At 37.1% G+C, this 14221-nt stretch overlaps 1 long non-coding RNA gene across 1 annotated transcript in view; it reads left to right on the top strand.

The window, feature by feature from the left end:
* Window positions 1–14221, top strand: part of LOC125457247 (uncharacterized) — a 352059-nt gene that overhangs the window by 219326 nt on the left and 118512 nt on the right. The gene's annotated exons all lie outside the window — the stretch shown is intronic.

The following is a 14221-nucleotide window of genomic DNA, read 5'->3' as shown; positions in this document are numbered from 1 at the left end:
GCACCAGGAGGCTTTATTTTCTGCAATAACCTTTAAAATGGCACTTCTTAAAATGTCTTCCAGAAATCCAAGTGTAGTATGTTTATTCTTTCAAAAAGTTTTAATCTTTCTCCAAACTCCAATACTTTGGCTAAATGTGATTATCATTTGATGAAACTGTACTGGCTCTTCCCGATTAGCTTGAGTTTATCGAAGTGCCGAGTTATAATCTCCTTAGTGACTGATTTGAACATATTGTTCACAAAAATGTTAAGCTGAATGACTACAGCTTCCTGTTTTTCTTTCTCCTTCTCTTCTTGGATTGAAGTATTATATATGCTATTTTCCAGTCTGATTGAACTTTTTCTGAACCGACGGATTCATGTTCTACTTTCTTTTCTTTTGGCTTTACATTAGGACTGATGAGTCACTTCCACAGTTCAACTATTATAGAGAATAGTGCAATTCAAGTTGCAGTGGGGGCATCATAGCCTATCATTCACTGATTGGTTTGTGTGCTATCAGACAAACATCTTGCTGGCGACTTTTCTAACTAGCACAAAAAATACATACAGCACTCATGGGAAAGCTTCAAATCCTTTACAAGAACTTTGTCATCTGGAACTCTGTGTCTCTGTATAGCAGTTTAAAAGCTGAATTGCCCATCACTTTCTAAGCTAATGATACTGGAATACATAATAGGCTGAGAAAACTCCGGCTTGCCAAGAATAAAAGTTCTCTGATCTTTCTTGGTTTCCGGAAATTTTTGTTATAATTGTTCTTCTTGCTGTTGCCATTCCATAACTAAATTATTTTGAAATGCTTGTCCCTCGTTGCTCTAGTGAAAGTGCTGTTGAGCTGTCTGGAGATACCCAGATTCAGATTAAGTGCAAGTAAGAGCAGTTTACGGCTCTAATGTTACAATGCTTATATTCTCATTCTTTAACTCACTGCATAGTGGCAGCCATTTCAATGTTCATTATGAAAAATAAGTGTACTTTCAGAGAAGCTGCATTTGGTGCATGATTTGAGATTTGTCAGAGAATGATATTCACGGTTAATATTCTTATACAGCTACTAATATTCTCATCAATCCAACTCTCACATGATTCTAACATTTTAATCTTAATTATTCTGTAGATGAAACAAATCCAGACCATCAATATTTATATAGAAGAAGCAAATTACTCATGAAATGCTTTGAAGAATTTGTGGTCGGCTACATTTGAACTGTTGGAAATCAAAATAGTTGTAATTTGATAAAACTTTTCACTGCAGATACTAACATGCTACTAACACATTGTAAATTTAAACTTTTAAAAATCCACCATTTTGAGCTTAATTATTTACAAATATTGAATGATTTTCTCTCTGTCTTTCCACTGTCTCTCTCCTCTTTTAAGACATAGCTTAAAGCTTGCCCCTTCGATGAAGGTTCTGCTCATCAGTGCTCATATCTCTTTACGAAGCTTTGTTTGATAACACTCCTTTGAAAGTGATGTGATGTTTCAGTACATTTAAAGTGCTGGTAAATACATGTTGTTTTCTGAGCAGCACTGACGTCTGTATTTTTCTCAGCTTTGTTGCTGTCTTAACAGTTACGGCAACACTGAATGTTTCACGTTGGATTAAGTTCAGTGATAATGACTTACCTTATGCTGAGTAATAAAATAATTATTCAGTGGTTGATATCATTTGAACATGCTGGTGCTCCATTTTCAGGTTTTCATCAGGACTTTGAATATGAATAGTTTATGTTCAATTAGGCCATCTTCAGATGATGCAGCAGCTTGAATGTACATATGAATGAGCCATCTGTTCATATCTCAGAACCTAAAACACCAACTTAAGTCCCATCCATTTAGCAGGAATGAGGCCGGTAGATGGTTAACTTAGTGGCTTTACTGCATTCTTGAGATGTTTTCCTTGTCCGTTGGGTTCATCACACTGTATCTTTGGTTTGGGGTAGGTAAAAGAATAGAATTATTAGCTTCAGCAGTGAGGAGCTGAATCATTCAACATAAGTCAGCAGATAAGGAGGAGTTGCATGTCCAGCATAAGGGGTGCCCAGTCCCAGAATCACTTCCTTAGTTCTACCTGAAGAGCAGTGCCTCAAGAGTCTGCACTGCTTTAGTCAGGCTGCATCAGACCTTAGCCATTTCCTTCAACAGGAACTGCTGTCTGTTGCATGAGGAGACCCAAACATACCATTGAAGAAGTTGGAGTGACAAAAACAGAAAGTGCTGAAAGTGCTCAGTGAATTCAGCAGTATCTGTGGAGAGAAATGAGAAGTTAATGCTTTCATATTCATATGATTTTCCTTCAGAACTTCAGTTCATATTCAACTGGAAATATTAACTCTGTTTTCTGCTAATATTAGATAACAATTTATCAATTAAATTTATATGGTTGCATGCTTCCATCATCATCTTTAATTATTGTTTCATCTTGTTTTGATTTGAATACACAGTGGTTTGACAAAGATGTATTGGCCAAAATTCCATTCTACTTTCTTCTATCCTACCCTGCTGAGCAAAGTAGTTGAATCATGTTCTTATCCATTGCCAGTGCTAAAGTCATTCTTTGGCAAAGAGCATGCTTTGGCAGAAAATTGGAGTAAGGATAAGATTAAATTTTGGACATTACCGTGTGGTATGGGGTAATGGTTCTGTAACGGTTAATGTCCATGTTGCATTGGCTGCACCCATTCTGCTGATATCATCCACAGCCTGTGAGTGTAGATAAGGAGTTCCATCCAGTTCTCAGAGGGACCATACATGTCTTTAGCAATTTCCTAAAGTCCTAATAATAATTCCTGACTGAATGTGATTCTATTTAATGTTGTTACGCAATGCATAACACCTCTTGTTATCCAAGAACAGTTTCCCATCTGCTGGTACTCTACAGTAGTGTATCTTCTGTAACTAATCAATAGTTAGGGCTAAGACAAAGCTGGAATGGTGGCAGTGAACTATCTCAAACAACACAAACCACATACTGGTAGAAGTGGCAAGTACCACAAGGTAAAAGATCTGGTCATCCAGGAAAATACCGTGTTGGCACTGGTGTGGATCTGAAGAAATCCAGAAGACCCAGAATAAAAGGTAAATAACATCAAACAAATGAGTTTATTACTTTAAGTACATTACTGCTTTAAGAAGACACCAATTGTCAGGCAGCAGCTGGAACAAGAGCAGCAGCAGTTGCTGGCAAAACAACAACAAGACATATTCAGTACTCCAAAGGATTAACTTCATTCAGATGCTGTTGTGAAGTGTCTGGCTGAGGTGTGTGGGCTAGCAAAACAGATAAAAACCAGCCATACTTAGAAAGTACAGCAACATTACTAAAGGAGGTTCTACAAACAGTAACTGAGGGCTCTAGAAGGTAAAGTTAAAGATCCGTAAAGAAAGAGGCAATAACTTTTGGAAAAATGGCACAAAGCCTAGAAATAGAATGTAAAGTGGTGTAAAGATTACTTCTTGTCTCTCACAATCTGCATCATTACTGCTGAAATGAGGCTGCACAAGGCATGGTTGTAAAGAGCAAGGAACAAGGAAAGGACATAAAATACACACAGATCAAGGATACATGATTGAGAGGGCTTCAGAATATCTTTAAACTGGAAGTGAACATATTTTTAAAAGAAGTAGTGAAACAGCTTAGCACAAAAAAAAAGTCAGGAAAAATGAATGATTCAAATGAGCAAGGGCTCAATAATTAAGCCATGATTTTAGCAAGATGAACAATGACGGTCACAACAAGGGATTTTGTTTAGAAGATAGTGTAAGAGAAAATTCTTGTTGTTTTGACTATGAAAAATGTGAAAACATTCATTTAACACAGAAAGAAGTAGGGAAACTCCATTATGGCTGAAGAAGGCAGGCAAACACTTGAAGAACCAGGTATTCACCATTTTGATTGTCAAAGAATTAGCTCGCCCTGAAAAAGGAAGGAAAACCCATTTGAGAGTCTTACAATTAAACAGGCTTTTAAAGCTTAAAATGAAGAAATTACTGCAGAACAAGCAACACTATAATTTAAAACTTTATTGATGAATTCAATGCAGAATTACAGAAAAACAGTTAAGAGACAAATGAAGAAAATAAGGCAATAATATCATTCTACAGAGTCTAGAAAACTGTGGTAATTTAATATAAACAGTATTAGTGAGTACCACAATATGACCATAATGAACAGATTACAAACAATATATAATTATACAATTTATACAACTTTACAATAATAAGATTAATCAGCTGTTATGCCTCATTGGAATGGTGTGCAGGTAATTAAAGCCCACTATTCAAGGAGTCATAATTAAACATTTTATCCAAGTATCCAAAATTCCCAATATTCCTGTCTTTTCAGACCTAGCTGAACAAAAACTCAGACCTGGTTTCTGTATTTAACATGAATTACTATTTATAGCAAATAAACAGTTTCTAACTACTGGTGAATAATTACGAGATGCCATGTTATATCTCCACTAGTTAAAACTCTAAACAACTTTACACGCGCAAACAGGGATATGTAGACAGACACAAAAAGAAACAGTGTTGTGAGTGGTAGGAAAAGCCAGGAAGGTAGTTCAATGGGGTTGCTGAAATGATTCTTATTTGCTGTTCTTTCATCTCTCTTCTCCATGTATGTTCGTTTTCTTGGAAGAAGCACAGGGCGACTAATTCACAAATAATGAAATCTCTGATGAATTGGTTAGAAGTCACATTTTAAAGCAACAGGAGCAAGAAAATAGTCTGGCTTTCTACAGGCTTTTTTTTAACTGCAGAGAGTGAGAGTGGGAAGGAGATACCGCCTCCCCTTACAAATGATTGAAAATTTTGCTATATATTTTCAAACTGCAAACATTTCAGTGACCTACAAGGCAATTGCATAGTTGATGGCAGGCAAAAGTCCTTTGTCATTGACAACTGGTTACCACTACTGACTACTTGTCATCAGTCAGATCATACCTTGTACCTACTCTCCGATTTGTCTGCAACTAACCTTCCCCTGCTGGTTGAACAAGCAATAGTGTAAACCGGACATACAAAGTATTGGCAACTCACTTCTTAAAAAAGTGTGATAATCCCTTTGAGACAGTTGGTTATCCGTTTTAGTTCATACTCTAAAATACAGGAAAATAAATAGATACCACCTTTACAAAACACTATGAAAAGAAATGTGAAAGAAATACTGCTTCGCAGCAAATTCAAGATCAGGGAAATATGATATAAACCATAACACTGGATTTCATGGAGGCGAGAGTAGTTAAGCTATGATGTAGCCTCTATGTCAAATAGTAAAACTGAAGCTGAGAAAATTAATACACTACTATATTCCAAAATTATGAACGCTGTTATTAAGGGGCAAACTATCAAGGATAGCATGGACACCTTTGAAGATCCCTAAAAGTCTTCTTACTTTTGCTTCAATTTAAGAACAAATATAATTCTAGACATTTCATGAAAAACCTCTACAACCTTCTGGAAGGCTATTAATGTGGAGGTTTTAAATCAGAAGTTATAAGAGACAGAATTATATGTGATCTGTTGATGAAACCCTGTCAGATTTCTTATACTCCAAGGAAGATATCACTTTGGAGAAAGCTAGTTAAATCATGTTGGAAGCAGAAACTGGACAGATGCATAGACATAGAATAGTTGTAAATGACTCAATGGGATTGAGACTAGAATCCATGCATCCAGCCACTGTCAAAGAAAAGAAACTGTCGATCTAAACAATCAACAAAAATGCGACTCTTTCTTCCAATTTGACAGTGATTGTCTTGTCTGTAAATTCAGGACCGCAAAAGAAGAAAGTACTGTTTCAACCAAACAGTTATCTTCCAGGAAAGAAGTTCTGAAGAAAGGTCCAGCACATGTTGTCGTGGGACAGTTACCAGAATTAGCAGTGAAGAGTTCCTCGACAAAGAAAATTCAGCAGACTAAGGATTCTCCAATCAACAAAAACATTTCTTAAAAAAATCTCCAAGAAGGATATTTAAGACATGAATGATTTTTCAGTGCAGCAATGATCCATAGATCAGAACTATGGTCAATCAACATCACGCAAAAACCTTCCTGCATCAAAGTTCAAAAGAATGCATTCAGAAACGTGTGAAGCGATGGAAATGTGAAATGTCCATTTGAAGTCAGCAACTTGGGAAAAGTTTAGGTATTGGTAGTGATCATGTTGTTATAAATATGATTGAATAATAGATTAACTATGGCAAACAAAATTGGGGAGGGGTTAGCTGTTGTGTAAGATAATGTTTCTCAAAGGGTTAATATTCATATTTCATTGGCTCCACACATTCTACCGATGAAGCACAGTTTTTGGGTGCAAATAAGGAATTCTTCTTTAGACTTTGGAGGGACCAGGTATATCTGCACCAGCACTCTAAGATGCCAGTAACCATGCCTAACCAAATGTAATTGTATGTATTGCTGTCATGTAATAAACCTTCTAGTTACCTAAGAACAGTGTCTCTTTGGTAGATATCACATGGTAGTGTTTCCTCTATTTATGAGTTTGACCCAAGTCAAAGCAAAGACAAAGTAAAATTTATGATAGTAAACTGCATCAAAGAACCCTAACCCAATGTTACAAATTGGTATATGTGGAAAATATCACAAAATACTGGAAATGGTCATCTAGAATAGTTCAACATTGAATTTTGAACTAAGGGCATTTTTATTGCATGTCTGCAAGTCTTAATGATTAACTTGTATGTGTTTCAGTAGCTATGATGATTTGAAACAATTTGATAAAGTAACATGCTCCTGGATTGATAGCCTTTCTTTGTATTAGGAGAATTTTTACAGCTGATCAAGATCAATGGTTGTGTGTTAAGATTTCATTTAGTTTGATTTTTAAAGCATAGGGGAATTACCCATAGCTTGGCAAAGAAAGTTTTTTTTTTGCTTTAGTTTGGTTCAGTTCTGCACAATTCTTGAATGAAGCTGGATGGCTAAAGCAGTGTTCCTGAGAGAGGAAGATGCTAGGAAATAAAGTAGAGGAAGGAGTTTGGTGATAATATCAGACCAGAAGTGGTTAGATAAAACCTGGAACTGGGCATTTGAATCTGAGGTCATGTAAACTCAGGTGTATGAAAGCTCCAGGCTGAGGTTTATCGGATGTTCCAGTTTGGGAGTTTAATTTACAGTTGGATTAAATCTAAAAATGAAGTCACCATAAGAACATAAGAACCAGGAGCAGGAGTAGGCCATCTGGCCCCCTGAGCCTGCTCTGCCATTCAATAAGATCATGGCTAATCTTTTTGAGACTCAGCTCCTAATTAACTTAATTAGTTAAAGACTAATTTCTTTAGTCTTACAAGATCATAGAGGTTTCTCATTAGAAAGAGACAACTGGTGGTAGTTCAACCTGAGGTCACCATGCCTCAAATAAGGAGAGGCGTTGAGAAAGATAGTTCTTCAGGATAATCTCAGCTGGTGCAGGAATTGAATACCTGCATTAAAAAATCAGCCATCTAGTCAACTATACTAACTGGCTGATGATAGAGGAGGAGATTATCTGTGGTGTGACTACTGTACAAGCTTCCATATAGGTATGAGTTTTGGGATCTGTAAAGAAAGGTTTATGGGATTACTGTGTTTATATTTCAACTGTCACATATACAGATTGCTTTATGTTATTTTGTCTTCATTCATTTTGCCTAGTAACTCCTGTTTTATTGTTAAAACCAAATCTGCAACAATACATGCATATATTTCAGTGGGAGACCAATTTGATTAAATCAAAACTCGATGAAGCCAGATTTCAATGTGGTATCTGACATGCCCAAGAATAACAACAGCTGAGGTTGTAACGATGTACAGAACATCTTTTGAGTTTTTGTTGATGGTTTTTAATAGTATTTACCTAAGACAATGAGGGAGGACGTTACTCTGAATAGGAAAATAAAACATTTATCAGATGATCCTGTCAATGCACCAATATTTCTTCAGAGCCAACATGTTTCTTTGGTAATTCAAAGCTTCTGGTCACCACTATCTTTGATCAAGACCTGGGAGAAGCAGGAAAAGTAGCAAATATCAGATAGGAAACCAAATATATTATATTCCATTTACTTGTGACAGACACAGATTGGTTGAACTATCAATTCTTGACAGGAGGTATCCACTCACAATGTAGCCCAGGTAATAATTAATTGTTATGAAAGTAAGGAGTAGGATGTTCCCCTTTGGGAACCACTTATCGGCTAGAGAAAATCTGCTTCTAGGAACAGTTGCTGAGCACTTGCCCACCAACTACTCTCAAGTTTGCTATGGAGATTACAAGGGATTGAGGTTTATATATTCCAAATTTCTGGAACAACTTCAGGCTGCAAATGACACCGTGGGTATCATTGTCAAATGAACATATCTCATCCGGTAGTATACTGAGTCTTTTAGAAAAATGGATCTATTTTTATATGTTTAAATTACTCCAACAATTGACTATGCCAAATTGAATGAGTAACTTCTCATTTTGTCAGTACTACAGTTGAACTGTAGATACGTGAACCTGCATCTCTCTGTTTACATTCCAGTTTTATTATCTAATCTGAAACCGTCCGGAGGAGCAAAATAGTAAGGCTCAGAACTGAGCACAATTCAGTATACTTTTAATTGTTTATTATTTATTGTACAAACCAACCACATGGAAATCAATATGCTGTGTTCTTAAATTTCAAACAATAACCCCAAGCACTTTAACTCCTTAATTTTCAAAAAGTTCTCAGTTTAACAGTTCAGACAGTGTTAGTTCAGATAATTTAGTCTTCTTGCAAGGTACTCCCCTTGTACACTTGTAGAAATTTAAAGCACAGGAAGAAACCCCATTGTGTCTGTGGTGGTCAACAAAAATTTGACTACACCAATCCCATTTTCCAATTTAACGTCCATAGACCTGAAAGTCACTGCAACCCAAGCGAATATCTAAACAATGCTTAAACAGCACAAGTGAATTTGACTGAACCACCCTTTCAGGTGCTGAATTTCATCATATGGATGAAAACAACTCTCAATACTCTTTTTAGGCTTCTACCTCTTAACTGAATCCTATGCTTCCTGATTATTGACATCTCTACTAATGGGAAAAAGTGCCTTCGTATCCACTCTATCTATGCCCCTCATAATCATGTACACCACTATCAGGTCTGCTGTCGAAATTTGCTGCACCAGAGGAAACAACTTCAGTCTATCCAATCTTTGCTCATAGCTCAAAGCCTCCAGCCCACGCAGCAGTGGTAAATTTCCTCTGCATCCTCTTTAGGGCAATCACACCCTTCCTATAATATGGCGACAGAAATGTATTCAGTACTTGGTTTGTGACCTGTCCACCATTTCTTACAGTTTCAGCATTACCTCCATGCCCTTGAATGCTCTGTCTGAACTCATAAAGGCAAGTATCCCAAGTGTCTTCTTAAATATTTGAACTGCCCGCTGTGCTATCTTCAGAAATCTGTGGATATGCACACTGAGGTGGCTTTGATCTCCAGTACATTCCAGATTGCTACCATTCATAGTGTAATCCCTTGCCCTGTTAGCCCTCCCCAAATGCATTATCTCATACTTTCCAAGGCTGAATTTCATTTGCAACTGCTCTGCCCACCTGACCAGTCAAAACTATTCATCCTGCAGTTTATGTTTTCTTTCTCACTATTTGCCATTTACCAATTTTCATGTCATTTGTGTACTTCTTGAGCATAAACCCTACACTTATATGCAAATCATTAACGCACACGACAAATAGCAAAAGCCCCATCCTGTGCAAGCCCATTGTAAATAGTCCTTCCGTTACAGAAATATCCTTTGACCAACATATTCTGCTTCCTGCCTCTCAGCCACTTTTGGATGTAACATGTACTTTGACTTGGGTCTACGGGTCTTACTTTCTTGACAAGTCTGCCATGAGGTGTCTTATCAAAAAACCTTACTAATGTCCATGTAGACACTATTAAATGTGTTACCTCTGCCAACAGCCCTGGTTATCTCCTCAAAACATGCAGTCAAATTTGTCAGACATAACTTTCCTTAACAAATCCACACCGACAATATTTGAAAGGTCATTGGGACTGAAACATTAACTTTGATCTCTCTTCACAAATGTTGCCACATCTGCTGAGGTTTTCTAGCAATTTCTTTTGTTTCTGATCTCCATCATTTGTAGCTCCTTTGATTTTCTGATTAATCTGTGTCACTCCAACAGCAGTTCTAATCTATTCCTTAGAATTGTATATTATATCTTTTTCACCATTGAAAATAGACTAACTGGCCTGTAATTTTGCAGTCTATGCCGGCACCCATTTTTAATGTTTCTATATGCTAGTTACTTAGAGGGGTGAACATTTACAACTTTGAAAACATGCATAACATCATGTGATAGAGATAGTAGTAACTGCAGATGCTGGCGAATCTGAGATAACAAGGTGTGGAGCTGGATGAACACAGCAGGCCAAGCAGCATCAGAGGAGCAGGAAAGCTGATGTTTCAGGCCTAGGCCCTTCTTCAGAAATGTGGCCTGGTTACATTGTTTATCCTTTTGTTGTTATCTTCATCAAGTCATTTCACTGCGTCCATATCTCTATTTGGTTTGTTTAATTTTAAATACCATTTTGCATCTTCAAAGTTCAGTTAAAAGCCTTGTTGGTTCTTGGAATTTGAATCTTAATCTATTTTTGACAGTTGCCCATATACAACCTATTTTTGCAGCATGGTATTTTCTTCAGCTCTGTTTAGTTTAATATATTCTTGATGAAGGATTTGCTGTATCAATGCTCTTATACCAACAATTTCAGATGAGTTTTCCAAATATCTTTATGACCTCTACACTTTCCTCTTCACTGTTCCGGAATACCAGCTGCTGGAGATATCATCTAAAACCCGGCAGATGAGCTTTGAAGCGCTGCATGGAGCAATCTGATTTCAAGCCCCATGTAGGTGTTCGAAGTCGTGTGGTACAACACTTGATTCCTCACAAGAATCATTTGGAAAGTGTGCTTTATCTGAATTGCTGTTATCTTTTTAATATAGTCCATTTAATATAGTCTGCAAATTATTTCACAGTATTTCAGCACAAGAATGTTTTCTCGTATAAAAATTGGAGCTTTATATTACACAGATGAAACACAACATATTCAAAATAAAATGAGAATTTTACAATGTTATGTAGGGCGTGATGACAGAATAATTCGCAGAAGGCAAGTTGGAATGAATATCAATGCATTTTCTAACACTAAAAGGTGAGGAGAGAATTCACGATCAGCACTGCCATGGCATCTACGTTTATTTCATGCACAAAATTTAACCCACCATTGCAACCAGTCAACTTCATTCATACACTGCATTGACAATCTTAACATACTACAGTGTTCTGTCCTTTCATCCTCACACTCCACTCACAATTGTACCTACTGTGTAAACTATTCTGATAACCTTAACACATTGCAGTACCAGTTCTGATACTACGATGACCATCGTATGTCACAGGAATTGTTAGCTCTCGTATTTGTATGCTGTACACACGTTTTTTTTCATTCGTCATTTCTAACTGCTTAACGCATCTACACATGGCTATATTGGTCCAGCCTAGCAACCGAACTGACAATATTAATCTTATCTTGTCTGCAATTTGTGACTCTATTCATTGGGAGGCAGGTTACAGTGTTCTGGACATAGCTGAACAGCTGGCCCAGAAACTGGATCATGCCTAAAAGTAGATGGGTGGGAATGGTGGAGCATGGGCCAGCCTGTTGCTATCAATGTAGACAACACACAATAACCGTGCTGGCTCATGACAACAATGATTTGTGCAGGCAATGCTGACTAACTTTTGGCTACTCATCTATTGGGTTGAACTGGTGCTGCAAACAATGTTGTCTCAGGCAATACGTAAAAGGGAGCTGCTTCAGTCTGCTAAGACTATTTAACAATTTGACTAATAAATGACTGAAGCAAGGAACAATTGATCACTAAGATTTGCTGATTCTATACTGGATGTTTTGTTGAAGATGTTACAATGGAGTATTGTATTCTATTGTATCAGCAGCTGGAATGCATCTGCTGTTTAAGAGGTGCTAGCTTAACTGAGTAGCATCTAGAACTTTATTTTCCCCTTGCCCTGATTTATAGCAATGCCAATCAGCAGTGTGGCATTTAGTATAGTGACAGCGTTCCTACTTTTGGGTCAGTAGATCTGGTTTCAAGGCTTTGTTGCTCCAGAGGCATGTCATAACATGTCTGAATATCCATCTTTCAAGCAGTTTGATTCCTGTTGTTTTTGCAAGGTGTGCATTTCGAAAGAGAAAGTCTATTGTGCAGTAATGATACTCTCACCCTTTGATCTGAAGGTCCAGATTGAAGTCTCAGTTACTTTGGAGGTGTACCATAACATGTCTGAACACTTGATTACAATCAATGCAAATGATATAATAAGTAGGCAGCACAGATATTGTCTGCCATAATGATCATTATGGGGTTTCACTCAAAAAGTGGTGAGCCACAGGAAGTAGTTGATGCCAAAACATTGAATGTATTCAAGAGAAAACGAGATATAGCGCTTGGGGAAAATGGGATCAAAGATTATGGAGAAAATCAGGATTAGGCTATTGAGTTGGACAATAAGCCATAATTGTGAAGAACGGTGGAACAGACTCAAAGGGCTGAATGGCTTCCTCCTACTCCTATCTTCTACGTTTCTATGAGTGATTGTGGTTACCCCTTTCATTCACAAAGCAAATTTTAAGCCATTGACAGTTGTTGGTTTCTATATCCCATCTTTACCTGCAGACAAATAAAGTAAGATACATAAAATGAATTCAATTCACCCAAGCGATGTATGAGAAACTATTTAAGTGAGTAAGCAACTGTAACATGTAACCTGAATAGACATTTAGAAACATGCAGATGTAAATATCTAAAATAAAAATAAAATGCATTAAACAGAAATGAGTTGAGCTCCTTTTTAACATGAACGGTAACTTAATTCAGAATAATAAAATGTTGAGTAAATATAGTTGCAGCATGACCAATAGTTTATCCTTTGAATTTGATTTATAGAATGAGATCAGACATTATAATAAATACCAGTCATTTCTAGCTTTTAGTCCGCGTTTCTAATATCAGTCAGAACATTTTGCAAGCAATTTTCTTCCTGATCGCGCCTGAATTTGCGTATAACTTGGCAGAAAATTCAAGAGTAAGACTTTCTTTCTTTCAGACCAACTAGAATCATTGCTCTGTGTCTTTCCCACTGTTTCATGCAAATGGTCATGGGGAGAAAGCCTCAATAGGCTTGCAGGAATTGTGCTGGATTCTACATGACTTGAAAATTCACTTCCAGAGCACTGCTGGAAGCAACCGAGGAGAAAATCACTGAAGAAGTTTTTTAAAAAAATCTTTCAATACATTCTTTATTTATTATCAAAATATTGGAGATGAAGGAGGAATGATGTTTGACAGCAATGGAGTATTAGCTTAATGAGCGAAAAGTGAGTTCACTTTCTAACTGATACAATGAAGATGACTTTGTAAGGTGATGAGGCAAGTGAGCATAATGATAGGAAAGTGGGAAGACCACAAGAACAAAATATCTACCTATGTGTCCAGCCTAATCCCAAGCGCAATTCCCACTTACATATCTTACTTAATGCTGTTTCACAAGGTTACCATCAGGGAAATGGAGGAAAGCAGTCAGAATCCTTTCCCTTAGTTCTAGTGGAACATCAAAAGATAGGAGCAGTAAACCGGGAGAAGATTGTTTAGCTCCTTAAGCCTTCATTTTATATCCGTGCTGTGGGGCCATGGGCATTGATTTTAGATTGTTTCAGCTCAATTCACAGATTTGGGTCATTACAGACTAGTGCCCAACTGGTTGATTGGCTCCAAGTGCCTAAGGTTCCTCTCATCATTGTTTCGGATATCTCTGTTCATTAGGCACTCCATAAACCTTACGCTACAATGCTTCATACAGGGAAATAGTGTTCAATGCACAGCAGCACATTATATATCCTAAATCTATTGAAACTATTAACATATTGGGCAGGAACCATGAAGATCAGATTTCATCCGATGCCACCTTGAGACTATTTAAATCAGCCATATGTATAATAGACTAAATTAAGCTTTCTCTTGAAGCAGCTGGGAACTACCAAACATTCCAATCAGTGATCATCAACCTGAAACAGTATCTCTGCTCTTCTCCTAACAGTTCAGTCAAATCTGCTAAATATTTC

Source organism: Stegostoma tigrinum, chromosome 12 (assembly GCF_030684315.1).
Source record: "Stegostoma tigrinum isolate sSteTig4 chromosome 12, sSteTig4.hap1, whole genome shotgun sequence".
Lineage (NCBI taxonomy): Eukaryota > Metazoa > Chordata > Chondrichthyes > Orectolobiformes > Stegostomatidae > Stegostoma > Stegostoma tigrinum.
The sequence above is the reverse complement of the archived record's forward strand: the minus strand, read 5'-3'. Positions and strand labels throughout refer to the sequence as shown.